The sequence below is a fragment of the Equus przewalskii genome, chromosome 15, assembly GCF_037783145.1.
Source record: "Equus przewalskii isolate Varuska chromosome 15, EquPr2, whole genome shotgun sequence".
Taxonomy (NCBI): Eukaryota; Metazoa; Chordata; class Mammalia; order Perissodactyla; family Equidae; genus Equus; species Equus przewalskii.
This window is the reverse complement of record NC_091845.1, coordinates 4,229,465-4,255,553: the sequence shown is the minus strand read 5'-3', so window position 1 is coordinate 4,255,553 and position 26,089 is coordinate 4,229,465. Positions and strand designations below refer to the sequence as shown.

Genomic DNA, 26,089 nt, shown 5'->3' with positions numbered 1-26,089 from the left:
AATACTACTCAGCCATAAAAAAGGATAAAATCATCCCATTTGCAACAACATGGATGGCTGCTTTGAAAAAAGTAAAAGAAAAAGATAAAATATTAATAATACATTTAATTTAATCCAGTAGATCCAAAACTATTATCATGGCAACACGTAATCAATACAAAAGTTATTATGAGACCTTTCACATTATTTTTATACTAGCCCTTGGAAATCTGGCATGTATTCGACCCCCACAGCATGTCTCCATTCTGACTCCCCACATTTCAAGTGGCTCCTGAGCTCCAGGCTCCTCTATTAGACAGCAGGTCTCAAGGGTGCAGGGCATACATGGGTGGATCAAGGACAGGAATCCCTGGGGATGGGAAGACTGAAGGTTCAAGGAGAGGGAACATGATGGAGGAGGATGAAGGGAAAGTGGATTGTGCATCCTCACCTGGAACCCGAGGCTGAAAAGGGAACACACATACCAGCCTACACGTTTGGCTCCATGAATGCTGTGGCAAGTGACAGAAAAGCCAATTTAAACAGACTTAAGCGAGAAAAGGAGGGGAGGGGAGTGAATTAAAATATTGGTTCATGGGACTGAGCATTCCAGGGCCAGAGTGGCTGCAGGTGAGGCTGGATCCGAATCTCAGACAGCTTCATCAGCACCCGGTGTGTGTGTCTCGCTCCCTGTCTTGGCTCACTCCTGCCTGCTGCCACCCCTTTCTCAGATGCACACTCTGCTAGGAACGCCTCCTAGGGCCACAGGCCGTGTTCGGGTCTGAGAATGAGAAGAGTGTCAGAGCCGGGCTGCAGGGCCGACGCCTGTAGTTTGATTTCCAGGAACACTTCGTGTCCGCAGACTCGGGTCAAAGTTGGGCCATGTCACTCCCTCATGCTGGGGCCTGGGGACAGCATTCACGCTCTCTCTGAGCCTCAGCTCCTCACAGCCCTGTCGGTCAGTGTCGTAGGCCAGAGTTGTGAGACTACATGTCTGCAAGCTCCTGGCCGGGCCCAGGGCAGTCAGTCCCACCACAGTGGGCTCCTTTCCTCCAGAAGGACGGGCCGGGGGGCTGGGAGGCAGACTGGACTCGACCCCTTGATGTAACGATTCCCATTTCAGAGAGCAGCTTCAAGTCACATTTAACGACAAAACTGCTGTATTCTTATGAAAGAATACTCATATTCACCTCTGAACTCATTTGTGAGACCAGCATCACCCTGGCACAAGGCCAGACAGAAAATTAAAAATAGAGCTACCAAATGATCAGCAATCCCATTCTGGGTATACACCCAATGGAATGAAATCAGGATCTCAGAGAGATGTCTACACTCCCATATTCACTGCAGCATCATTCACAAGAACCAAGGCATGGAAGCAACCTAAATGTGTGTCAGCTGATGGATGGATAAAGAAAATGTGGTTTACACACACAATGGAATATTACCCATCCTGAGAAAGAAGGAAATCCTGCCATTTGCAATAACTTGGGTTAATCTGGAGGACATCGTGCTAGGGGAAATAAGTCAGACAGAGAAGGACAAATACTAGAGAATACCACTTACACGAGGAATCTAAAATAGTCAAGCTCAGGGAAGAAGAGAGTAGGTGGCGGCTGCCGGGGGCTGAGCAAAGCGGAAATGGAGAGGTATTAGTCAAAGGGCACAGAGTCTCAGTTACTCAAGGTGCGTAAGTCCCAGAGACCTGCTGTACAGCCTCTGGCAATAGTGCCTGGCTGTGAACTTTACTCAGAGGGTAAATCTTAAGTATTCTTATCACACACACACACACACACACACAAAATGGTAAATAAAAAGGGTAGAGGAAACTTTTGGAGGTGACAGATATATTTATGGCGTAGATTGTGGTGACGGTTTCACAGATGTATGCATATCTACAAAGTCATCATGTTAGAGTACTGTTGTTCATAGCACTCTCTAATAATTCTTGTTATTTCTGTAGAGTCAGTAGTAATGTCCCCACTTTCATGTCTGGGTCTAATAATTTGAATTTTCTTTTTTTCTTAGTCAGTCTAGCTAATGGTTTGTCAATTTTGTCCATCTTTTCAAAGAACCGACTTTTGGTTTTGTTGCTTTTCTCTGTTGTTTTTCTGTTCTCTGTTGTACTTGTCTCTGCCCTAAGCTTTCTTCTTTCCTTCCTTCTGCTAGCTTTGGGTTTGGTTTGTTCTTCTTTTTCTAGTTCCTTAAGTTGCATCAAGTTAGGTTGTTTGTTTGAGATCTTTCTTGTTTTTTAATGTAAGTGTTTATAGCTGTAAATTTCCCCCTTAGCACTGCTTTGTTGTTTCCCATAAGTTTTGATAAGTTGTGTTTCATTTTCCTTCATCTCTAAACTATTCTATAACTTCCCTTGTGATTTCTTCTTGGACACATTGGTTTTTTAAGAGCGGATTGTTTACTTTCCACAAATTTGTGAATTTTCCACTTTTCCTTCTGTCTCTACTTTCTAACTCCATCCCATTGTGGTTGGAAAAGATACTTTGTATGATCTCTACCTCTTAAAATCTATTGAGATTTAAACTGGGGCCTAAGATACGGTGTACCCTGTAGAGTGTCCCACGTCCACTTGAGCGGAATGCGTCCTCTTCGTTGGGCAGTGTCCCGTGTCTGTCTGTTGATCTAGTTGGTTTACTGCATGGTTCAAGCCCTCTGTTTCCTCACTGACGTTCTGCCTAGTGTCGTCCCCGTTATTGAGAGTGGGGCAGTGACGGCTCCAACTTCTTCGTCTCTTAGAACCTTTTTCGATTTAAAGTCCATTTGCTCTCCTGTTAGGATAGGAAGCCCAGGTCTCTTTTGGTTACTATTAGTGTGGACTATCTTTTTCCAGTCTCTCATGTTCACCTTTTTCCACTGTAGGCTCTAAAGAGAGTCTTGTAGACAGCAAATAGTGGGATAATGTTTTTCTGTCCATTCTGCCAGTCTGTGCTTTGACTGGAGTGTTTAATGCCTTTACGTTTAAAGGAATTCCTGACAAGGAGGGACTTACCTCTGTCATTTTGTGGTTTGTTTTCTATATGCCTTACAGCTTTTTTTGGCATTCCTGCATGACTGTCTCCTTTCACATTTAGTTGATTTTTGGTAGGGAAACATTTTAGTTACCTTTTCATTTTCTTTTGTGTCTATTCTATACCTTTTCTCTCTGGTCACCATGGCATCACACTTAACATCCTAAAGTTATAACACTCTAATGTCAATTTATACCACCTTCGCTTCAGTAACGCACAGAAATGTAGCTCCTACACAGCTCGGACTCCACCTCATTTCAGTTATTAACATCTCAAAATTACATCTCTAGGCATTGTATGTCCAAAACCATATATTAATAATTGGTTTTTTTAATCCTTTAGTCTCTTAATGGAGAAAACAAAAAGTGGAGCTACGAACCAAAGTTACGATAGTGCCAGCTTTTATAATCGTCCACCTACTTACTTTGACCAGAGATGTAATTTCCTCGTAAGGCGCTGAGCTGCTGTCCAGCGTCCTCTCGTTTCAGCCTGCAGGGCTCCCTTCATTGGAGGCGGGTCTGGTGTAGCGCACTCTCCCAGCCGTGGATTCTATGGGGGCGTCTTAATTCCTCCCTCATGTTTGAAGGACAGTGTTGCCAGATGTAGGATTCTTGGTGGGATTATTTTTTCCTTCAGCACTTGGAGCACATCAACCCACGCCCTCTGGCCTCCAAGGTTCCTGGGGAGAAATCAGCTCATGATCTTACTGGGGCAAATATGCTAAAAGCTCTCTTCCGCTCAGCTTTGTGAACGTTAATGACGTCCCTTCTCATGCCTTACGGGACAGAACGTTTTCCTATAGTGTTATAATATCAGTTAAGTTGTAGGATCATTTTGAGACTAATCAGAGTTTAAGGAAAAGGAATTAAATATTTTAAGTGTAGATATTTTGAGGTCTTTAGAAGCCAAAACTTTAATAAGTTTTGATTTTTAAATTAGAAATGAAAAGGCCACTGAAGCAGCCTACAGATTTTAATTTCTAACAAAGTAAATATCACTCTAATATCCCACAAAAATAAAAAGCTCTTTGGGGTCCCTTTTTTTTAAGAGCAAAGGGGTCTTGAGACCACAAAGTAAGAAAACCACTGGAGTCTACCCCAGCCATGCCTGGTGCATGTCCTGCTCTGACCTCATAAAGAGCCACTGTGATGGAATTTACAAAAACTCATATTAGGCTCGGCCTTTGGGGCACATGCAGCCCGGGAAGCTTATCTGGTGACCTGTGGAGTTGGTGCGCAGTTAGTTGGTTTTCGCTGTTTTTGTTGCCCCCGAGTTTGTTTATTTATTTTTTTATTTACTGCTTTTTTGTTTTTTCATTTGTATTTTGTTTTTTATTTTTGTTTGTTCTCCCTTCTCATTTTTTCTTTTTGGTTTTGTCTCATTTTCCTTTTATTTTTCTCACTTTTTAATTTTTTCCTTTTCTCAATTTGTCTTTGTTGTTTTCTCCTTTTTTTGTTTTTCCTTTGTTTTTTTGTTCTTTTTCGCGTTTTCTTTAAATTTTTTTAGTATTGTTAGTACAGTTAGTAGAGTTAGTATTGTGGGTGTAGTTAGTATCTTTGGGATAGTTAGTGGTACTACTTAGTATAGTTAGGAAGCATAGGTGGCCTCGTTAGTATTGTTAGTATTAGCATAGTATCGTTTTGTTTGTTCCTGTAGTTACTAAGCGTAGTTAGCCTCGTTAGTTAGAGTTATAAGTTAGCGTAGATAGGAGGTCACCATGATTCCGGGCCTTGCGGACACCTCTGCTGGCAGGCAGACCTGCCTTCAGGATTACAGGGTCCTGAGGACCCTTGGCGAGGGCTCCTTCGGCAAGGTGAAGCTGGCCCTGCACATCCCCACCGGGACGGAGGTGGCCATAAAGATCATCCCTAAGAAGGAGCAGAGTGCCTCCACTGCCAAGAACCTTCTGTGTGAGGTCCACAGCTTGAAGACACTGCGTCACCCCCACATCGTGGGCCTGCTGGAGGTCATCAACACGGAGGACACTCTGTTCCTGGTGACGGAATTCGTCAGCGGAGGCGACATGCACGAGCACGTGATGAAGCACGGCCCCCTGACAGAGGAGGAGGCACGCGACCGGTTCCGGCAGCTCGTCTCAGCTCTGCAGTACTGCCACCGCCGGGGCGTCGTACACCGGGACCTGAAGCTGGAGAACGTGCTCCTGGACCCGGCGGGGAGCGCGAAGCTGGCCGACTTCGGCCTCTGCAGCCTGGAGTCCGGCCGGCCGCTGAGCACGTACTGCGGCACCATCTACTACGCGGCCCCCGAGGTCATGCGGCTGGAGCCCTACGACGGCCCCCTAGCCGACGTCTGGAGCCTGGGCGTGCTGCTGCACGTCACGCTCACCGGGTCCCTGCCTTTCCAGGGGGAGGACTTCAGCGCCATCCGGCGGATTGTGCTCAGCGGGGCCTACTCGCCGCCCCTGCTGCTCTCGCCCGAGTGCGCGCAGCTGCTGAGAGGCATGCTGACCCTCGACCCCGGGAAGAGGAAGACCTTACAAGAGGTGATGGGGGACCCGTGGGTCAACTGGGGCCTGCCGAAGCTGAGGCCACATCGGCCGCTGCCTTGTGACACGAGGGACTCCTGGGTGACAGAGACAATGATAACAATGGGATTTCAGTGGAGTGACATCCAGGAGTCCCTCAGAAAAAGGAGGTATAACCGTGCAATGGCCGTCTTCCTGATCCTGAAGGCCCACAAGCCCCAGGGGGATGGCCACGCCAGCACCGGGAGGTCCCTCCCCTGCGCCGAGGCCAGCAGCTGCAGCTCTTTGCCACCCTGGGCGGCGCAGCTGAGGGCCTCGGCGCGCCCCAGAAGACGCGGTGGCAGTGAGCCTGTTCTGCCCACCTGGCTCCGCGAGGCAGGCTGTCAGCGGCCTGAGAAGCAGGAGCCAGGGCTGAAGGCCGCAGAGCCTGCCGGAGCCCTACCCCGCCTGCAGTCGGGCACCGCCACCCCCAGCACAACCCCGCTGCAGGTCCCCAGCCTCGTCCCCTCCACCCCCAGCGCCAGCACCAGCGGTGGGGCCCGGGAGGGCAGCTGCCGAGGAGACTCCCAGCAGGCTGGGCAGCCCAGTGGGGGGTCCCCAGCCTCTCCCTCTGGCCGCAGCCAGGGCCGGGGGGGCGCCGCTCGGAGGCTCCTCAAGGTGCTGCGAGGCCTGTGCTGTTGCCTGCCGAACAAGATCTGGCACGGCAAGCTGAACAGGGTGCGGCCCAGGTGAGGTCCCTGCAGGTTCCAACCACTGATGGAGGGACGTCGAGCCGCACCCCTGCATTCTACACAGAGAGTGAGATGCTGTGCTGCGGAGCCGGCCCCGCGGGGTGGGCATTCGGTGCGAGGTGGACGCCTTCTGCTGTGAGTGGGAGCAGTGCAAGGACACGCGTGTGTGCACGGACGTGCGGGCCTGAGGCCTTGGTCCAGCGGCCGGCGGAGCTGTGCCGACTGCAGCCGTGCTCTCTGTAGGGATTCAACTCAGAAGGGGACCTGGCACATCCGTGGCCTTCTGAAGCATTGCGTCCAAACACTCGGTGACCCTAGAGGACGGCCTGGAGGCGCCTGGGGGACACGAGGAGAGGCTACCCTCACTGCAGGCCTGCCCCTCGGCCCCACCAGGGTGAAACCTCAGAGCCTGGACTGCTTTTCCCGGAGCACAACTTCCCTCCCCGTCCTCTCTGGCTCTTCTTCCACGTTGGTGGGAAGACGGATGGGTCTCGATGAGTCCTTGGTTTTCCACGTCTTGTAATAAACTTGATGCTGCAGAAAGATGTGTCAGAGATGCACTGTTTTGCGCCCTCCTTACGGAGAACTGTGGCTGTGCGTGCTCCAGCTTGAGAAACGTGCAGTGATGTAGCACGTGGAGGTAATCAAAACAACTAAATGAGGAAACGACTTAGAATTACTGTCGTGACGAACGCTACGGGGAAAAGGCTGGGAGCCACAGTGCAGGGCAGACAGGCAGCCACCGCGCGCTAACACTACCTAACGTTTTCAGAAGGACCAAGGGAAACTTCCGATCCTGTGGCCTTTATGACTACAACCAAGAGGTCCAGATAGGGTAGCCAAGCCCCGTGGGCCAGCCTGTTGGGGGGTCAGAGGAGTGGCAGGGTGTGGGCCCCCAAAACGGCCTCAGTCACGTCCACGTGCAGCTGAGGTTTCTGACTGTAGCGCAGGCGTTGGGCCTGTCCACTGTGATGACTGCTCCTTTTTAGGACAGTGGCATGGAGCAGTCACTCTAAGAGCCCTGATCGAGGGGTGGGCCATTCGGCCAGCTCCAGGTTCCAGGGGAGCTCACAGGGAGCCAGACATCCTGGGGGTCCAGAGGGAGGGTTCCTCTGTGAGGGAGCTTCCGCATGGGCTCCTCAGGAGCCTGAGGACGTCCAGGAGGCCGCCGGCTGCTGCTCGCGAGGTGGCTGCCCTGTGCGGAGTCTTCCCGCATGCTCCCGAGACGGCCCCGGGATGGTCCCAGCATCTGAGCGGGCAGAGGTTTTCCTTCCCTGACTAAGTGCAGGGCCAGGGAAGCAAGAAGAGGGCCGGGGATGGGCTGGGAGTCTTGCCACTCCCCTTTCAGGTCCCCCGTTTTAGTTTTCTTTATGATAAACAGCCCAGTGTGTGGGCCTCCAGTGTTGCTCTCCTTGAAATCTGCCCATGGCTCTCATTCCCTTCAGGGCAAGTCCCACCGCCTTACTGGGCTTTTGGGACCCTCTGTGACCTGTCCCCCTGCAGACCTTTTCCCTCCCACCCACTCCTTGCACTTTACTCACATTGCATTCTTCAGTTTCCCATGGATACTCTGCCCATGAGGTTTACTCTCTGGGAAGCCCATATGCTGGGCACTTGGCCAAACTCCATTGGGCTCCCTGAGGTGAATCAGACACAGATCCTGCTGGAAGAGCACGGTCCAGCTTGGAAGACAAGATAGGGACCTAACTACAGCACAGTCACCTGCTCACAGGTACAAAAGGACATTCACAGCACAGCACATGCTCACCTGCTGCTGGCACTATCAGGACAGCATCCTGAAGGAGGCAGCGTCTAACAGGGCCCTGGTGCACATGGCTCTGACCGCAAGGAATGGAGAGGAGGCATTCCAGACAGAAGGAAGCTGGAGTGTTAGGCACATCCAAGAGAGAGGTGGGGAGTAAGGCTGGGGAGTGGGGGGGTCAGACAAGCACCCCTTGTTTCTGGGACCACTTCCACTGGTGCATTTTGCTCTGTGTCTCCAAACTTAAACATCCCCCCAGCTCATGGCCTGGGAAGCAGTCAGCTCTGATAATAGAACGCCCTGCAAACGAGACTTTTTCTCTTCTGTGAGCTTGAGCCTCGGCTGGCTCGCCAGTGGCTGCCTCTGAGCTCCCTTGCTAGTCCAAGCTCAGTTCCACAGCAAGGGCTTTGGGTCTGGTTCTAAGGAGCAGGGGATCAGGAGCAGGGAGCGACGTGATTGGCTTCCACTGGACAAGACGCTTCTGGCTGCCCTTGCACAGTGGGCTCTGGCAGGAGAGTCCTGAGTCGGTAGGGAGCCCCACCAGGGATTTGCCAGCAAATCTCATGAAAAGCACCCACTGGCCCAGGATTTCCAGCTGGTTCCTGAATTAGGAGCCAATTTGCAACTTGTCTGATGGATAATTTTTCAGAAAACATGAACTCAGGGTACGGAGTAGTGGGGTGGTGAGAGGAAACATTAACAGGGGTGTGGCAGAGAGGTCCAGAAGGCTCCCAATGGCATCATCCACTTCTCAGAGCTACCAAACGCCTGACTCCTAGCTGGGCACGTGGCCACCCAGGACACAGAGTTCCCAGCCTCCTCGGCAGTGGGCTGGGCATGTAACCCCCCTCTCCCTCAGGATGGGAAGAGAAGCGACTTGTGCGGCTTCTGGATATTTCCCAGAAGAGAGAAGCAGGCCCTTCTTTCTGCTTCTCCCTCTGTCCCACTGCCGGGAGCATGAGCCTGAGGCTGGAACTCCATCCTGACGACACTGACAAGGGCAGCTACTCTGGGATGACAGGGCGACAGGACAGAGAGAGGAGCCTCCTGGAGCAGCCCGGCCAGACCAGTGCCGGACCATCTGCATCCAGACTGAGCACGGGAGAGGGGCCAGCTCTGTGCGCCACTCTGCTGTGGGTGCCTTTGTTACAGCAGCTGGACCTTGTCCTGACCAGGTTGACGGTGTTAGAGGGGACTTTCTGTGGGGCTCCCTTGGGTCAGGCTGCTCCCAGGGCCACAGCTGTCTGCAATGTCCAGCTCTCCTTTCCATGGGGTGACAGCCAAGCTCAGCTCCAATCCACTCCCCTCTCGGGGTGCTTCCCTGGAAATCTAATGCATGAAGGTCGATGCCCCCGAGTAAACAGGTCTGGAGCTGGTGTCTCTCAGGGAGTTCTCTTGTTCTGTCCTCCCAAACTGTGCACCCCCACTCTCTCCCAAAGATGCCCCTTGTTCTGAAATGGGTTGGGCCAACTCTTTCCCTGCTACTATCTGCAGATTCTCATTACATAACTCAGGGAATGCGCCAGCTCCCACGTGGTGTAACTGGATTATTGTTAGAAAGATGAGTTTGGAACTGACAAAGTCTCTGCTACACTCACAAGATGAAAAGCTGGATTTGAAAAACCAACCAAACTCTAGTGGCAGCGGGAGGGCAGAGCCTGGACTCGGTCAAGCCTTGGCCTGAGCTCACCGTCTGGGGAGAGAGATGTTCAGGACCTCCCAGGGGTCTGTCTTGCCCGTGGAATTTCTGATTTGCCCTCTACTCTTATGGAGCCTCCAATTTTATGGCGAAAAGGAACTCTAGCATATAGGGGCACGAGGCTATTCCAGTGTCTGGGCCCTGCCCTGGGGGATAAGGGCAGGGGGACCATGGCCCTGAGTATGCGTGTCCCATAGAGGAGGTAGTTGGCGTGTGGATGGCCCCTGGGTTGGTTTGTGTTTCAAAAGTGGGCCCAAGAGGGAGGGCTCTTCATGGGAGTGGGGGAGGGGCAACAAGGGGGGCAGGAGGCTGAGTCAAGGGGATTCAGGACAAGGCGTGTCCTGTGTATGCATGCAGGATGGTTGTTAAAGCACCAGGTTTACAGAAGCTAGAAACATGGTCCAGACAAGGGCTCAGCTCCAATGTCCCCTCCTCAGAGGAGCCTTCCTGGCATGCTCCATGCACAGTGACAGCCTCCCCGCTCCAGTCTCCCTGCCATCGCCCCTTCATTCCCCTCTCAGCCTTCAGGGCCCGGCCCCTGCTCAGCACCCCACCCTGACTCTCCCCACCCAGAGGGAAGTCCTCACAGGATAGAGAAAGACAAACTGTGTATGACTCCATTCATATGTGGAAGGTAAACACATGGACAAAGAGAACAGATAAGCGGTTACTAGGGGACGGGGGGGGGGGGGGGTGTGGGCCCAAAGGCTGAAGTGTCGCACCTATAACATGACTGACAAATAATAATGTACAGCTGAAATTTCACAAGGTTGTAAACTCTCATAACCTCAATTAAAAAAAACGAAGGATCATATACCATGATCAACTGGGATTTATTCCAGGGATGCAAGGATGTTTCAACCACAAATCCATCACCATGATACACCACATTAACAAATGAAGACTACAAATCACATATCATTTCAATAGACGCAGAGAAGCACTTGACAAGATTCAGCATGGATTTATGATAAACACTCTCAATAAAATTAGTATAGAAGGAAAATACCTCAATATAATAAAGGTCATATATGACAACCCATAGCCAACATCATACTCAATGGTGAAAACCCGAAAGCCATCCCCTAAGAACAGCAACAAGACACGGGTGCTCATTCGTGTCACTCCCATTTGACACAGTACTGGAAGTCCTAGCCAGAGCAATTAGGCAAGAAAAAGAAATCAAAGGGATCCACATTGGAACCAAAGAAGTAAAACCGTCACTATTTGCAGATGACACAGCTTTATACATAGAAAACCCTAACAAATCCACCAGAAAACTACTAGAAATAATCAACAACTACAGCAAAGTTGCAGGGTACAAAATCAATTCACGAAAATCAGTTGTGTTTCTATACACTAACAACAAACTAGCCGAAAGAGAACTCAAGAATACAATCCCACTTACGATTGCAACAAAAATAATAAAGCACCTAGGAATAAATTTAACCAAGGAAGTGAAAGACCAAGTATGCTGAAAACTATAAGACATGGTTGAGAGAAATAGAAGAAGACACAAAGAAATGGAAAGATATTCCATGCTCACGGATTGGAACAATTCACATAGTTAAAATGTCCATACTACCTAAAGCAATCGACAGCATCAATGCAATTCCAGTCAGAATTCCAACGACATTTTTCATGGAAATAGAAGAAAGGATCCTAAAATTTATATGGAACAACAAAAGACCACAAATAGAGCAATCCTGAGAAAAAAGAACAAAGCTGGAAATATCACACTCCTTGATTTCAAAATATATCACAAAGCTATAGTAATCAAAACAGCATGTACTGGCAGAAAAACATACACACATATCCATGGAACAGAACTGAGAGCCCAGAACTAAACCCACACATCTATGGACAGCGAATTTTTGACAAAGGAGCCAGGAACATACAAAGGAAAGTCTCTTCAATAAACAGTCTTGGGAAAACTGGACAGCCACATGCAAACGACTGAAAGTAGGCCATTTTCTTATACCATACACAAAAATTAACTCAAAATGGATTAAAGACTTGAACGTAAGACATGAAACCATAAAACTCCTAGAAGAAAACACAGGCAGCATGCTCTTTGGTGTTGGTCTTAGCAGCATCATTTTTAATATGTCTCTGCAGGCATGGGAAACAAAAGAAAAAATAAACAAATTACATCAAACTAAAAAGCTCCTGCAAGGCAAAAGAAATCAGCGAGAAAATGAAAACATAACACACCAGTTGAGAGTTGATATTTGCAAATCATATATCTGATAAGAGGTTAATATCCAAAATATATTAAAAAAACCCATACAACTTAACAACAAAAAAAACCACCTCAGCGAAAAATGTGCAGAGGATATAAACACACATTTTTCCAAAGGAGACATACAGCTGGCCAACATGACATGAAAAGATGTTCAACAGCACTAATTATAGGGAAATGCAAATCACACCACAGTGAGATGCCACCACACACCCGTCAGAATGGTTATTATTAAAAAGACAAGAAATAGTAAGTGTCGGTGAGGATGTGGAGAAATGGGGTCCCCAGCACACTGCTCCTGCCACTGTGGAAAACACTATGGAGAGTCCTCAAAAGATCAAAAATACCTGATCTAGCTATTTGACTGCTGGGGATTTATCCAAAGAACACTGAAACACTAATTCAAAAAGATACATGCACCCTATGTTCATTGCAGCATTGTTCACAATAGCCAAGACTTGGAAGCAACCTGTGTCCATCAACAGATGAATGGATAAAGAAGATGTGAGATAAACAAACAATAAACCCAGTTAGAAAAAAATGAGATCTTGCCATTTGTGACAACGTGGATAGACCTCGAGGATAATATGCCAAGTGAAATAAGTGAGATGGAGAAAGACATTTACCGTAGGATTCCACTCATATGTGAAAGATAAACAAACACATATGGGGCCGGCCTGTGGCCAAGTGGTTGACTTCGCACACTCTGCTTCAGCGGCCCAGAGCTCCGCCAGTTTGGATCCCGGGCGCGGACCTAGCACGGCTCATCCAGCCATGCTGAGGTGGCGTCCCACATAGCACAACTGCAAGGACCTGCAGCTAGAAAAGACAACTATGTACCGGGGAGTTTGGGGAGAAGAAGAAGAAGAAGAAAAAGATTGGCAACAGATGTTAGCTCAGGTCCAATCTTTAAAAATAAAACACACACACACAGATCTGGAGAACAGATTGGTGGTCACCAGAGGGGAAGGCGGAAAGGGGCGCGTGTGTACAGAGTTGGATGGCACCTAGACTTGGCGGTGAACATGATGTAGTCTACACAGAAGTTGAAATACGATGTACGCCGGAAATTTATATCTTATGAACCATGTGACCTCAATTTAAAAAGATACAACATATACTCTATTGGCCCCGGTGTCTATCGTGGCAGGAGCTGCAGGCTGCTCACGAGTCCTCCTCACACCACACTGCGTTTCCCTAGCTCCCTTGCAGTCACTTTAGGCCATGTGGCCAGGTTCCGGCCACTGGAATATGGGAGGAAGTAGCATATGCTGCCTCCCCTACCCCCAAATGTCCCACTCAATCTTCCTCTCACAGCTGGAAGTGGGGGGGGGGGGGGGCAAGGAGCTGACCGTGTCAGAAGTCGGCCTAGCCCAGGGCCCAAGTCATCTTCTGGGGCAGCCGCCCAGACTCGCCTCGCAAACACATCACACCCCGCAGTGAGCAAGAAATAAACTTTTCTCTGTTAAGCGACTGAGATTTGGAAGGTTCTGGCACTGCAGCTAGTGTGCGCTCTAACAGACGCGTATAAAAGACACGTGGAGAGACGATCCACTCACAACAGTAGACACCTGAAGAACAGAAGGGACGGCCCCAAACTCGGCTGAGGCTCCCGAGCATCCAGCAACAAAGCTTGTAGGAGGGGCCCAGCGAATTCAGACCCTGGACGGGCTTCAGTACCATTTCGCGGCTCGCTCTCCGAGGATGGAGGACCGCACTGAAACCCTGGGCACATCAGCTTCATGGTAGCTCATTTCTGCTTAGACCTGGAAAGTCAATTACGCACACAGAACTCACGGAGCGTTGTACTAAAAACACACAGCCTGCTCTCTGAAAGGTACAACAAGGGCCAGCTTGCAGGTCCCCGGCGCCCAGCGGCCACGAGGAAACCTAGAGGACAGCGCGGGCGCCATCTCGTGTCTAGGATGGAGATCAGCAGCGGAGCAGAGGGGCGCAGGGGCGCACAGCCGCGGGGGAGGGGGGCGAAGGCAGACGCTCCTTAAATCGGGGACGCAGGGGAGGTGCAACTGGAGAGTGGGGGGCCGGGGGCTCCGAGGGGCGGACGGCCCCCGGGGCTTGCCAGCGCGTCCAGAGCGGCTCCGCCGCAGGGAGGCGGGTCCGACGCCGCGCTCGCCGCCCGAGTCCCGAGGCCGCGGAGGAGCCGCCCTCCTGGAACACGCGGGGCCGGTGCTGCCGCCGCACGGCCCCATCCCCCGCCGGAGCCGCGCCCGCTTCTGTCACAAGTTGAAAGGCGCCCCTTGCCCGTGTCAGGGACTTCACGACAGTCTGACGGGGCAGCCCCCGTGCGTCCCGGGCGCCGTCCGCGCACAGGGAGGGGCCGGGCGTCGTGGCCGAGCGGCAGCACCGGCCGCATCCTCCGGCGACGCCCCCGCGGACGGCTCCTCCGCTGCCCGGCCGCCGCTTCCTGGGAAACGCGGACTCGGGACCAGGGCCCACCACCGTCCGCTGGGTCGCACACTGACCCTATGGGCCCCCTGGGTGCAGCATCCGCCACGCAGGGGCCAGGAAAACGCTCTGAATCACGCGAGGGACAATTACGCTCCAGAAAAGCCGAGTCCTGCAAGCGACGTCCCCGGACCCCTCCCAAGGGAACCAGCTCGGCGGACTCCCGCGGGAGAAGTAACATCCAGTCTCACTGGGAGACGGAAGTCGCCCCCACCCCCACAAGGGGAGGGCTTCAGAAAGACTGCGCTCGCCGGCGTACCCTGCCTCCCTCCACTGTCCTACCGTACAAATGGGGAGACTGAGGCCCCCACAGGAAAAGACTGTTGAGGCTACTTCACAGGCTCGGGAAACCAAGCGCCCTGCTTTTCAGTTGGTGCGGAACGGCGAGTCCAGAGGCGACGCACCATAGAACATCCAGGGCAGCCTCACGGCCACACGCTCCTATGGCCTCTGCAGAGCCCGCCCGCTCGGCTCCGCTCGGCTCCACTCGGCTCCACTCGGCCCACCGGCTCGGCCCGGCTCGCTTCCGCTCGGCCGTGTTCGGTTCCACTCGGCTTCACTCGGCCCCGTTCGTCCCCGCCCGGTTCCGTTCGGCGCCACTCGGCCCCGCTTCCCGGCGCTTGGCCCACCTGCTTCGCCTGTTTCAGCGGGCTTTTAGGGTAGATTCGCCCGGTCGCCTGGCCTCGCTGCTTGGTCGTTTGTAGCTTCGGGTTGTGTCCGGCACAGCTCGGCTCCACCAGGCCCGCCTCGCTCCCTTCTTCAGTCACCTACCAAGCGCCCCTGCACCTGCCAACCCGTCACCCACGGCCTGCCCTGGGGGAGTCTGTCCCACACGACCCCACGGGCCTCTCTCAGGGTTTCCGTCATCGCGGAGGCTGAGGGAGGGTCCCGGGCTCGAGCATCTGGAGCACTTGGCGTCGCGTCCAAGCCCCCACATCGCGACTGGATGACCTTGGGGCGGGCCTCTCCCCTCTGAGTCTCAGCCTCTCCATATGCAAAATGAAGCTGCTGCTGATCCCGCTCTCCCGGGGCTGCTGGGAGCACGAGGGGGCCGGGGAGCACGTGCGGAGCTCAGCAGAGTGTGCACGCAGAGGAGAGCCCCGGGCTGCGTCCTCTGGGGATCGCAGAGGACCGCAGGGGCGGGCGTGTCTGCAGGTGACCTGGCCCTCTGCTTCTCTCTGGCTGCGCGGCTTCCAGCAGGTCGCCTAGACGCCCCGGGCCGTTTCCTCTCCGTGACACGGGCAGGGCTCCTTGGCAAACAAGAACGGGCTGTGCTCGCCCTGCCCTCCAGCCCGAGACACCTCAGAGCGAGGCTGCACCCTGTCTGCTCCAGCCCCCGTGCTTCGGAAGGCTGGAGTGGGGGAAGAGGAGCCGCTTCGAATGACCCTGAGCGTAACTGAGACTCTTCCCCACACCTTTATGAGCCTGGAACTCAACCGACACAGGGCAGTAGCTGGATCCTTGAGTTGCGGGCTGCACAAACTGAATTTGCCAATTTAAATAAAAACAATTGTTGGAAAGATACGGGGGAGATAGCGGATGAAGGGAAGCCTGAAGACAAAAGTCAGCAAAGAGGAAGCTGGGCTGTCTCTGAACACTCCCCCTGGACACTGCTGCTGTGTGAAGGCACTCCAGCCCTGTCCTATGTCTGACTGGGCTGTCACTCTCAGACTCTGTGTGTCCCGAGAGAGGGTCTGATTAATGGGGGAGGTGTCAGGAAATGCTTCCCATTGCAGTAGGTTTTGAAGGATGAATAGAAACTTGCCAAACGGAAGGAAACGACCTTCCTTCCAGGTAGGAGCAGCAAGCACAGGGCATGTCCCTCACAGGGCAGGGAGGTTGGGGTCCTTTCAGAATTCTGCTTGCCACACTCTGCCAGGGGCTTTCCTGGTCATCTTACTTGATGCTCACAAAAACCCTACAAAAATACGTGTTATTAATTTTTTGGAAAATGATTTTATTTCCCTCATTAAAAATGCTAAATGCTTTTATAAAGAATTCAAGCTATACAGCAAAATGCTGCAAAAATGGCGGCAGGGTGGTGGGAAATCTCTGTAAATTCTAGTACCCCAAATACCCAGGATGAATATTAGGCAACATCATCCCAAGTATCTTTCTAGTTCTATGGCAGGAGGCAGGAGAGAAGGAAGGAAGGGAGGAGAGAAGGAAGGAAGGGAGGGGAGAAGGAAGGAAGGAAAGAAAAGATGCAATTTTATAAAGTGGGATCACACTACATTCTAAATTTTAAAATAAAATATATGGAGCTTCTTTATGCTTGGATTTAACAAAAGGAAAAGAATTTAAGTGAGTAAGAGCCGTTGCTAACTTTGTTTTGTTACCACAAGAGATATTTCCTGCAAGACCCCCGCCCCCAAGATTGTGAAGAACATTAAGAGGTTGAAGGTCATTTATTTTCTTAAATTACATGTTTCGCTCTTAGCTCTATTTTTCCCTATCATGAAGGATGGGGCAAAAGTCCTTCACACTCTCTTCCGTGCCCACGCCCAACATTCTGCTGTTGGGTTGGGCTGGTTTTGTAATGCCAAGGTCCAGAATCTGCACATGTACTGCCACCTCCCTTCCGTTGGATGCTTGGTCCGAGTTCTGGGTTAATTTGGAAGCATTGCTCACCTCTAGTCCTGTCATCTTGGCTTTCCCCTCTCTGAGTTCCTTGGTTAGATTTAGCTCTTGGTTGGCGTAGCCCCAGTTTACAAATGTGAGCACTGAGGCTCGTTCAAAGACACTTTGCCCGTGACTGATCAGTGCAGGAGTGAAGACTCAGAGACGGTACCGAGGAATCGTGGGCTTTTGGACTCAGGGCTTGGCGTCTGGATAAGGAGCAAGTCACTCTCTCTTCTGGAACCTTCTGGGGAGGCCAGAGGAGCTTGGACAGGACACAGGGCTAACTCTTCCTCCAGGGGCCAGATTCAGAGCTGGGCAGGCTTCCTGTGGTGCCTCTGACCCAGCCCCAGAGGTCCTTGGAGGGAATTAGTGACAGGCTGCTTGTCTTCTTGTCCCAGATTGATCTGGAGCCTGAGGACTGTGGACAGCAAGTGGGACAGTGAGGAAGCCCAAAGCATCTGCTTTCCTTCTACCAGAAACAAAAATTCCCAACCAGGGGCCTAAACACTGAGAAGCTCATTTTCCTTTCCGTTGGCGAAAAGAAAAGAAAGCCCAGAGGTGGGCAGTCTGGGCTGCAATGGCATGACCCAGGATCCTTCTTATTTTCCATTCTTGTTTTCTCACAATTGCGGCCAGAGGATGGGGAAGAAGGGAAAACCCAAGGGACTAAAAGCCCAGTGACTTCCACCTACGCCTGGTGGGCCAGAACAGAGTTGCGGCCACTCCTGGCTGCAAATGATGCTGGGAAATGTAGTTTTTAAAGTCTGTCAAAAGACAGGAGCTTCATGTTCATGATAAGTGCTATTTCTTCATCACTTTTTAATCTACACTAATGATAACAGCTACATTTATTGCTTTATAGATATTTGTTGGCAGTGCAAACTGTGGGTCAGGCGCACAGCTAGCTGTTGAGTGCACAGTGGTGAAATAAATAGACAAGGGTCTGTCCTCACACGGCTCGCTTGGGTCTCGTACATGCAAAGCACCTGATATCTGTCACTCCAGTGTCCATAATGGCACTGAGAAGTGAGTAGTAGTATCCCCATCATAGGGACGAGTAAGTGGAGGTTCTGAGGGGCTAATAGCCTATTCAGGTCCCGTAATTGTATAGCAGAGCCAGGAGTCAAACCCATGTTGGTCTACACCAAAGCTTTAGCTTCTCTGAACGCTTCCACACCAGTGGTTTCTGTTCCTGGCTGCCCCCAATGCCTGGGACCTACCCCTCAGAGATTCTGATTTAGTCGGTTGGAAGTAAAGCCCGGGCATCAATATACTTGCATAATCTTATTTAATCCTCACAACTGGAGATGGAGGTATTTTTCTATTTAAAATCAAGGAAATGAAGATCCAGAGAGGTAGATTCATTTGCGCAAAGTCACACAGCAAGTCCACAGTGGAGCTGGGATGTGTATCCATATCTCTTCACTTTCTCCAAAGAGCTGTCCTTGGCTCCAGAGAAAGGCGGTTTCCATAAAGTTGAGGGGTACCCCGGGCAACCCCTCTGCCCCAGCCCAGAAGCTTCTCTGAGCATGTGTGGACCTGAGGGACAGGGCACCACGTGGCAGCTGGGTGATAACCCGCCAGGCCCTGCCAGGATGTGGGGCGGAAGCCCAGCCCGCTGAAGGCAGAGGTGTGGCTGCGCTGGGGTGGGGGCCGGACGTGGGGATGCACTTTTTCCCCAGCACAACAAGCTGTGGGCTTCCTCCTCCCCGGCTGAGCCCTGCCTGATATGTCAGGCCCAGAATGGGTCACTAGCCAGGGACTGGAGGGCTGGCAGGCGGGCAGGGGCCCAGGGCCAGTCCCCAGAGGAAGTCACGTGGCGAGGGTCACAGGCCTGACCCAGGCACAGTGAAGGGAGGGAGATATTTCAGGCCTGAGAGGAAGGGCCCCGCCCACGAGGTGAATCGGCCTGGACAGATTATCCTGAGGAAGACCTTGGGGGTGGAACTGTGATAAGCACCCCCTCCCAAGGTGGCTGGGAGCCACGGTCAGCTGGCCTGGTGTGGGTGCCGTGCTCAGATGTGTCTGAGGACGCCCATGCGCTCCAGGTGCTTTCCAGGAGCAGCCTCTCGGGGCCTTGCTGCCCGAGGACGAGCACGTCCGCTTCAAAGGTGAGGAACCCGAGCCTGGAGACGAGTCTCTTGCTTGGGAGCTGGGAGTTGAAGCGGGAGTGTGCCCTCCTGTTGCTGCCAGCTTGCCTGCCCAAAGCGGGAGCTCAGATGCCACTGCCCTCCGGTCCCGTGCACCCTGCGTGGACATGATGTCTCCCAGATCAAACACCCGGGCTGTAGACTCCATGGCAAACCAGGCTCCAGGTCTCACGCTTGCTTCTGGGTGAGGCACTGGACTTGTCCAAACTCTTGTTGTATGAACAGGAAGGACAGAGTCCAGAGAGGCCGAGGGCTTAGCCCGGGTTCCAGAGTAAGTCTGGAAGAGGCCGACTTGGTCTGACTCCCACCTCCCAGCCCACAGGTCTATGCGTCTTACTATTACTTGGGGTTAAAAGTATTACTGTGGAACAGTTTCTGGATCTCTGAGTGTGGTCCTGGGCCATCAGCATCACCTGGGGACTTGTTTGAAATGCACATGCTGGGGCCCCATCCCAGATGGACTGTATCAGAACCTGGGGGGCGGGCAGCCCTGTGTGTGTTAACAAGCCCCCTGCGAGATTCTGATCCCACCAAACCCCAAGTACACACACACACACACACACACACACACACACACGGTTATTTAGTGTAAAATGGCCCTATCTTAGCCCAAGTTCAGTAGAAAATCCCATCCCCCTGATGGCCCTTGCACGGGCTCACGAACCGTGAGAGTGCACGGGGCCAGGGAAATCACCAGGGTAGCGCTTCTCAGATTTGAGGAACATGCAGCCCCTTCAAGGGGGAAGGTGGTGTGTGTGGTGCTCCCCAGGCACAAATGGTGGTTTCACTGATTTTTATCGTACCGTTGCTTTAATATGGACTATCATAATACTAAGTAGAGGTCCTCATGCCGTTGTAGAATCAGCAAGTTCCAGATTAAATATAGACAACGACAATCAGCACTACAAAACCTAACTTTTAAATTAATGATATTGACAGTGAGGCAGAGAATACTGGTTTGCTGAAGCCGAATGGCAGCTGGCAGCCTAGCCGAGGCACTGCCCGCCGCTTCCACCCGGGATCTGGCCCGGGTATGACCTGTGTTGGGACAGGAATCACCTCTCCCTGCCTTTCCTCGTCCCAGTGCCTCGGACCCTTCCTCCACACAGCGGGTGGTTTCAGTGCGTGGTCTCCAGGCCCTCAACCTCTGCTTCCCTCTGTGGAGCCCCAAGTGGTGAAAAGGCTTTCAGGTGGCATCCTCACGATGGTAAACACAAAGGCGAACCCGGGCAGGGAGGTCAACCAGAAAGGAGCTCTCCCGCCAGAAAGGTGTCATCCCCATGGGCTGAAATGGTAGATTCATGCTGAATGAAACAAGGTCATGTTAAAATTCTCACTGTTGGAGCCCGCAGCCTGTCTCTGGAAAACTAAGGGCTGCAGAAGTCCCCTGTGGAGAGGCACGACCTTAGAGGGGCTTTGGCTAGCCCCACTTCTGAGCCGGAAACATGCAGGCTCAGAGAAAAGTGAGGACCTGCTCTTCCCTCCTCTGGTCCCGCTAACAGACGTCAGCTGATTTCCCATGGGTGTGAAGACGCGCTGTGTCCCAGCCACAGTTGTCCCCCAAATGCAAGGGACGCCCCTGAAATCAAGAGAGCTGCCCTCCCTGAGAGAGGTTTGTGCACCTTGGCACCACTCAGTGGGGATGGCACCAAGGGGGTATGGGCACGGGGTGGGGGGGCTGGGCCACAGGAGGGACCCCAAAGGCATCTGCTCCAATGAAGCCAGCCTTGGTTGGCACCCGGGGAACTGCTCTTAAGTAGAGAAGTGACGCCCACCTCTGCCAGGAAGTCCAGCTTGGGGGCTCTGGAGGGTGACCTGGGCCTCTGTATTTGTAACCAAGTCATTGTGATGCACACGGAAGTTGGAGAAACACAGGCCCCGATGACCTTGAAGATTCCTTCTGGTCCTGAAGGACTGGATTCCAATATACATCATGGTCATTGTAGTCATCATCAAATGGTTATCATGTTGAGTGCGTGATATAATGCCAGGCACTCTGTGAGGGCTTTTCATATATGATTGCATATAACCCATGAGGTAGCACTATTATTTCACCCCCATTTTACAGATGAGGAACCCGAGGCTGAGGGAGGTTAATCATTTTCCTAAGATCACACAGCAAATGGCTGAGCTGGAACTCAAGGCTGGGTCTGCTGCCCCCTGCCCTCAGCAGCACTTCGTATCTGACTCTGCCCCTAGCTGGCCACGGGTCTTGGTAGCCTCTGGTACCTGCTCCTGGATGCAGTCTCCTCATCCATGGATGGACAGTCTCTTTGCACCTTCATGCTCCCCTGTCTCTGCCCAAATCTGCAAACAGACCTTTGGGGTTTGCTGCCCCGCAGGGCAGTCGGCTGGACTTTGACGGCAGGAGTGAGAAGCTGCTTCTTTGGCCCTGCTGCCCACGTTCCGACTCGTCCCAGGCAGGATTCTTCGGCCCTGCCCATCCTGGCCCGGTGTTAAGCACTGGATCGCCCACCTGGAGTAAAAAGACCTCGTGCAAGGCAGTGGGCAGGCTGGGACGCAGAGGAAAGCCATGCAGAGGAAAGCAGTGTGGAGGCCCCGGTTCTTGGTCAGGGTGGGGAGGTGTGGGAGAGGACACACAGGGAACTGCTGGGTAACTTTTACTAAGCACCTACTATGTGACAGACACTCAGCTAGATGCTGGGCGAACGACTGAACCTCAACATCTCAGCTTTCTTTTCTGGAAAATGAGGTTATTATGAGGAGTAAATGAGATTCATTCCATTATTCATTTATCCAGCAATCATCCATTGAAAGCTGACTACGTGCCAGCCATCGTTCTAAGAAATGCAGCAGTGAAGTGACAAATATCTCTACTTCATCGGGCTAACAGTGCAGCTGGGAAAACACATAAAAACAAGTCAACAAACAAATATATCGTGTAAAGTCAGAGGGGGTGGCAGTAAGTTCCGGGAAGCTAACTAAAGCCAGAGGAAGAGACGGTCCAGAAAGGGCTGTGAGGGGGCAGCATGGGTGCTCAGGGACCATTGGAGTGGAGTAAAACTATCTGAGAGAAGAGTGTTTCCAAGGAGCAAAGAAACAAAGATGGGGAGGGGCCCTCCTCATCTCCCCAACTTGCTCCCATCCTGGGAGAGAGGACTTGGAATGGACAGCCCCAGGCAGGAGGGGCCGGGGTGGGGGGTGCTTCCATGGGATTGCTGCCCAGCTTCCACTGGCCTGACACGCAGGGGAGGCTCCCCATGGAGACCGAAGGGGCTGAACGCTGGGCAGCCCCAAATAATAGAGGCTCACCTCACTTATGAAAACACACGTGGGCCCATGTCACTGCTTTGCTCAAGCACAGGTCCTGTGAGCATCGCCTGAGAGCCTCAGCCACAGGCCCTCCTCTGGAAGCGCTCATGGCAGGTGAGGGGGCAGACCAACACACAGATGAGGAGACGCCGCATGAGAGTGGCTGTGACAGGGGCCAGCACGAGGGCTGTGGAGGTAAATGTCCCGGGTGCGGGAGTCCGCCTAGGAAGGCCTCTGGAGGAGAACTGAATCTTAAAGGGAGTTTGCATGATTCAGATCTCAGCATGTCTCCTCTTCAGAGAGGCCTCTTCTGGCAGCGCTGGCCCAGATTCCCACCAAGCCACTGTCTGTCACAGCTCCTTATTAAGCTGAGCTGGGATGGTGACCAGGACACCGTGCTGGCCCCTGACCTCATGGAGCTGCCCTTCCAATGCAGGGAGACAGAGAAGGAAGAAACAATGTGCACAGAGATAAAGGCGGGGCTCCCCACAGCGGCCAGTGCTGCGAAGGGAGTAAAACGGGTGAAGGGAGAGGAGGTGGCTGGAGGTGAGGCTCCTTGAGACTGAATGCCCTGGGAAGGTGTCTCTGAGGAGGTGACATTTCAGTGACTTTCTCAAAGCCACACAGAGTAGTGACAAAGCTGAGAGGAGAATCTCATTCTCTTGGCTTCCACACAAGGGCTTCTGCCCAGCGCCCTGTGTCCCCCGTGCTCCCTCATGCTGAAGAAGCCCACACGTCTCCTGCAGACGTCCCCAGACGCACATCACCGGGGCCTGGAGCGAGGGAGTCTCCACTCGTCCTGGCTGCGCCAGCACCTCCAAATACTTTAGTAAAAAGTCCTTTTCTCTGGTTTATGTCGCTGAAGGTTTCTTATAAGCACAAATGAAGAAAACAAAAGAAGCAAATAGAAATGGGAAGACTCCACAACCCCAACCATAGGACCGTCAATGGAGACCGTCTTAAAGACAGACACTCTATCCTGATCCGTGGTGCCAGCACGTGGTGGCTGTGGCCTCCCGTGAATCTGATGTTGCAGATGCGTGCAAGGCACTCACTCTGTTCCAGGCAGCACTCTGAGCACTTTACCTGGAGCATCTCAAACCTCACAGCAGCCCTGGGAGGCAGAAACTGTCATCACCCCCAGCTGACAGATGAGGTCACTGAGGCAAGCAGAGATTTAAGTAACTCCCCAAGGTCACAGAGATGACAAATGGTGGAGCCAGACTTAAACCCCTCTGGAGCCCTCATCTACAGCAGCGGCTGGTGACTAGCAGAGCTCCATGCATGTTAGCAATAATTATTAACGCGGACCCTGGGGCCCAAGCGGCCTCTCCTTCTGTATCCAGCAGGGGGAGCCAAAGCCCATGGCCCCCTGTGCCCCTGCCCCGGGCACGCTTGGTGTGGGGGAAGTGGAACAGCACCTGCTGAACAGAGATGCCCTTCTCTTCCCTTGATGCAGGCGGAGGGAGCCAAGTGGGGAGAAAGACTCTGGGTCAGCAGGGCTCTCCAAAGAAGAACTTTCTGCAGCGGGTCCCACGGAGTCGTGAAACAGTTATTCACACCTGGTTCCAGGTCTTGGGATGAATCAGATCTGGTTTCCTCATGGAGGACCTCCCAGTCAACTGAAAGATTAAGTGACCTGGAAATTATTAGCCTCAGAGAAAGCCCAACAAGTTTTTTAAACTGTCCTGGATCATGCAGCTATTAAGTGGCAGAGCTGGGACTCAGACCCAGGCTTCTTTGACCCCAAAGTCTATGGTCTTTTTATCAAGCCCTGGTCCTCAGTTGATGCAAGCCCTGTGCTTGCTGCTGGGGCTACAGAGACGCAGAAGACAGGGTCCTATCCACAAGGAGCTCACGTTCTAATGGAGGAGGGTGGATGTGAGCCCAGACAGTGTTTGGGATGGGAAGGCCTCTGCCAGGATCAGCTCAGGGGCCAGGGAGCACAAAGGAAGAAATGTATTAAAATGTGCTCTCCTCAAAGAAAGGGGTCATGTCTGTTGTGTTTACTGCTGTATCCTGTACCTGGCACAGGGCCTGGCACCCTTTAATCCTCAAGGAATGTTTGATGAATGAATGAATGAGGAAGAGACCAAGTGCCTAGGACAGAGACATGGTTAATGAAGGAAGGCTTTTGATGACTTCGTGTTTGGGTGAGGCTTGAAGGATGAGTTAGGAGTTGACCAGGGGAAAAAGGGGAAAGGTATTTCAGGCATACGCAAAGGAATAACAGGGTGGAGTAACGGCCTCTCAACTGTTTTTAAAATTACAACCAATAATATACACACATACACAACATACACACAATATATACACACACACACAATTAGAACCGTATTTTGTACGTCTTCTGTTATCGTCTGGCCTGTTTGCGCGTTGTAAATGTTAGTGATAACTTGCTGATTTGTTCTGATGTTGGCAGAGGGAATTTGGGGAAAGTGGAGGCTGCAAGGGTAATTTAGAGGCAGACTGTACGGATCTTCAGATGCTGGGGTGGTGAGTTTGGGCCCTTCTTAGTCCTTGCCTGCCCTGCAAGGTCCAGCCCTGCAAACTCCCTGCTCCTTCTCTAGCCCTCTGAGTAACATCCTGCCTGCTCCGGTTAGTCTTCTTCAGCTGCCTCTAGCTTCTCCTCTTCCCTAGCTGGTTCTTTAAAAGATGCTGCGTTCCTCGGGCTCTGCGCTGGGCTCTCCCCACTCGTCCTTCTCAGCCTCCTGTGACATCCCAGCCTTGGTCTCAATGACTGCCCACCTCCAGCTGTGGAGACCCAGTCACCCTCGAAGGCCCACACCCACCCTCCTGAGTGCCTGGCACACACATTCAGCTGCCCCTACAGATGTCAAACTTGGCACCTCCGAAACCAAATTCATCTCCCTCAGACCTGCCCCTCCCTTGCCATCTCCACGTTGTCCTCACCAGCCACACTGTCTCACAGGACAGAGTCCTCCTCCTGTTTATTCTGCCTTCACATCAGCTCTCGGATCCATCCACCTCTCTCCTTGCCATCTGCCAGCATCCTTGTCCAGGCTGGGCCTTTTCTCCACTGGATAACTGTTGACACCTGTTGCAATCACCTCCGGGCCCCCTTCTGTTGGTTCCTCATAACAGCCACCATGAACCTTTGGAAACATAAATCGGATGGTGTGACACCCTGCTTCCCTTTATGATAAAATTCAAACTTATTAGTATGCCCTAAAAGTACCCCCAGATTCCTCATTGAGTCTCCTTTCTGCACCCTTCCTCCACCCCTATTCCCTCCAGTGCTCCATTCTTCAGGACCCCCATGGGCCCTGCTTCTTCTGACTTCAAAAACTCTACCTGCTTAACACCAACTCATTCCTTCTGGAGCCCAGTTTAGGAACAGCTCCTCCAGGAAGCCTTCCTGGTTCCACCCAGGTTGGATTTGGAGCCCCAGTCTCTGTGTTCCCACAGGCCTCTGTGCATCCACCATCTTGGTACCCAACACCTTCTCGTCTATTGCAGTGGCCCAAGTCTCTCTTTTCCATTAGATGGGTGGCATAATTGAGGGGATAAGAGCAGATGCTGAAGCCAAAACTCCTCAGGTTCAAACCCCAGCTCTGCCGTGCACTGGCTGGGGGAGATTGGAACTTTATTTAATCCTCCATGATGCGCTTTCCCCACACTATGAAATAATGGTAG

At 52.3% G+C, this 26,089-nt stretch overlaps 2 long non-coding RNA genes across 2 annotated transcripts in view; both read right to left on the bottom strand.

The window, feature by feature from the left end:
- Positions 1 to 14,830, bottom strand: part of LOC139075909 (uncharacterized) — a 155,062-nt gene extending 140,232 nt beyond the window's left edge. Inside the window, exon 1 of the long non-coding RNA XR_011526831.1 lies at positions 14,670 to 14,830. This is a non-coding gene — a long non-coding RNA (uncharacterized lncRNA). The remainder of the gene's footprint in view (positions 1 to 14,669) is intronic.
- A 5,120-nt stretch (positions 14,831 to 19,950) lies between these two features.
- Positions 19,951 to 25,549, bottom strand: LOC139075910 (uncharacterized). Its single transcript, XR_011526832.1, has 2 exons — positions 25,346 to 25,549; positions 19,951 to 24,054 (listed from the first exon to the last, which is right to left on the bottom strand). It is a non-coding gene; the product is annotated as an uncharacterized lncRNA (long non-coding RNA).
- Between the last annotated feature and the right edge of the window lie 540 nt (positions 25,550 to 26,089).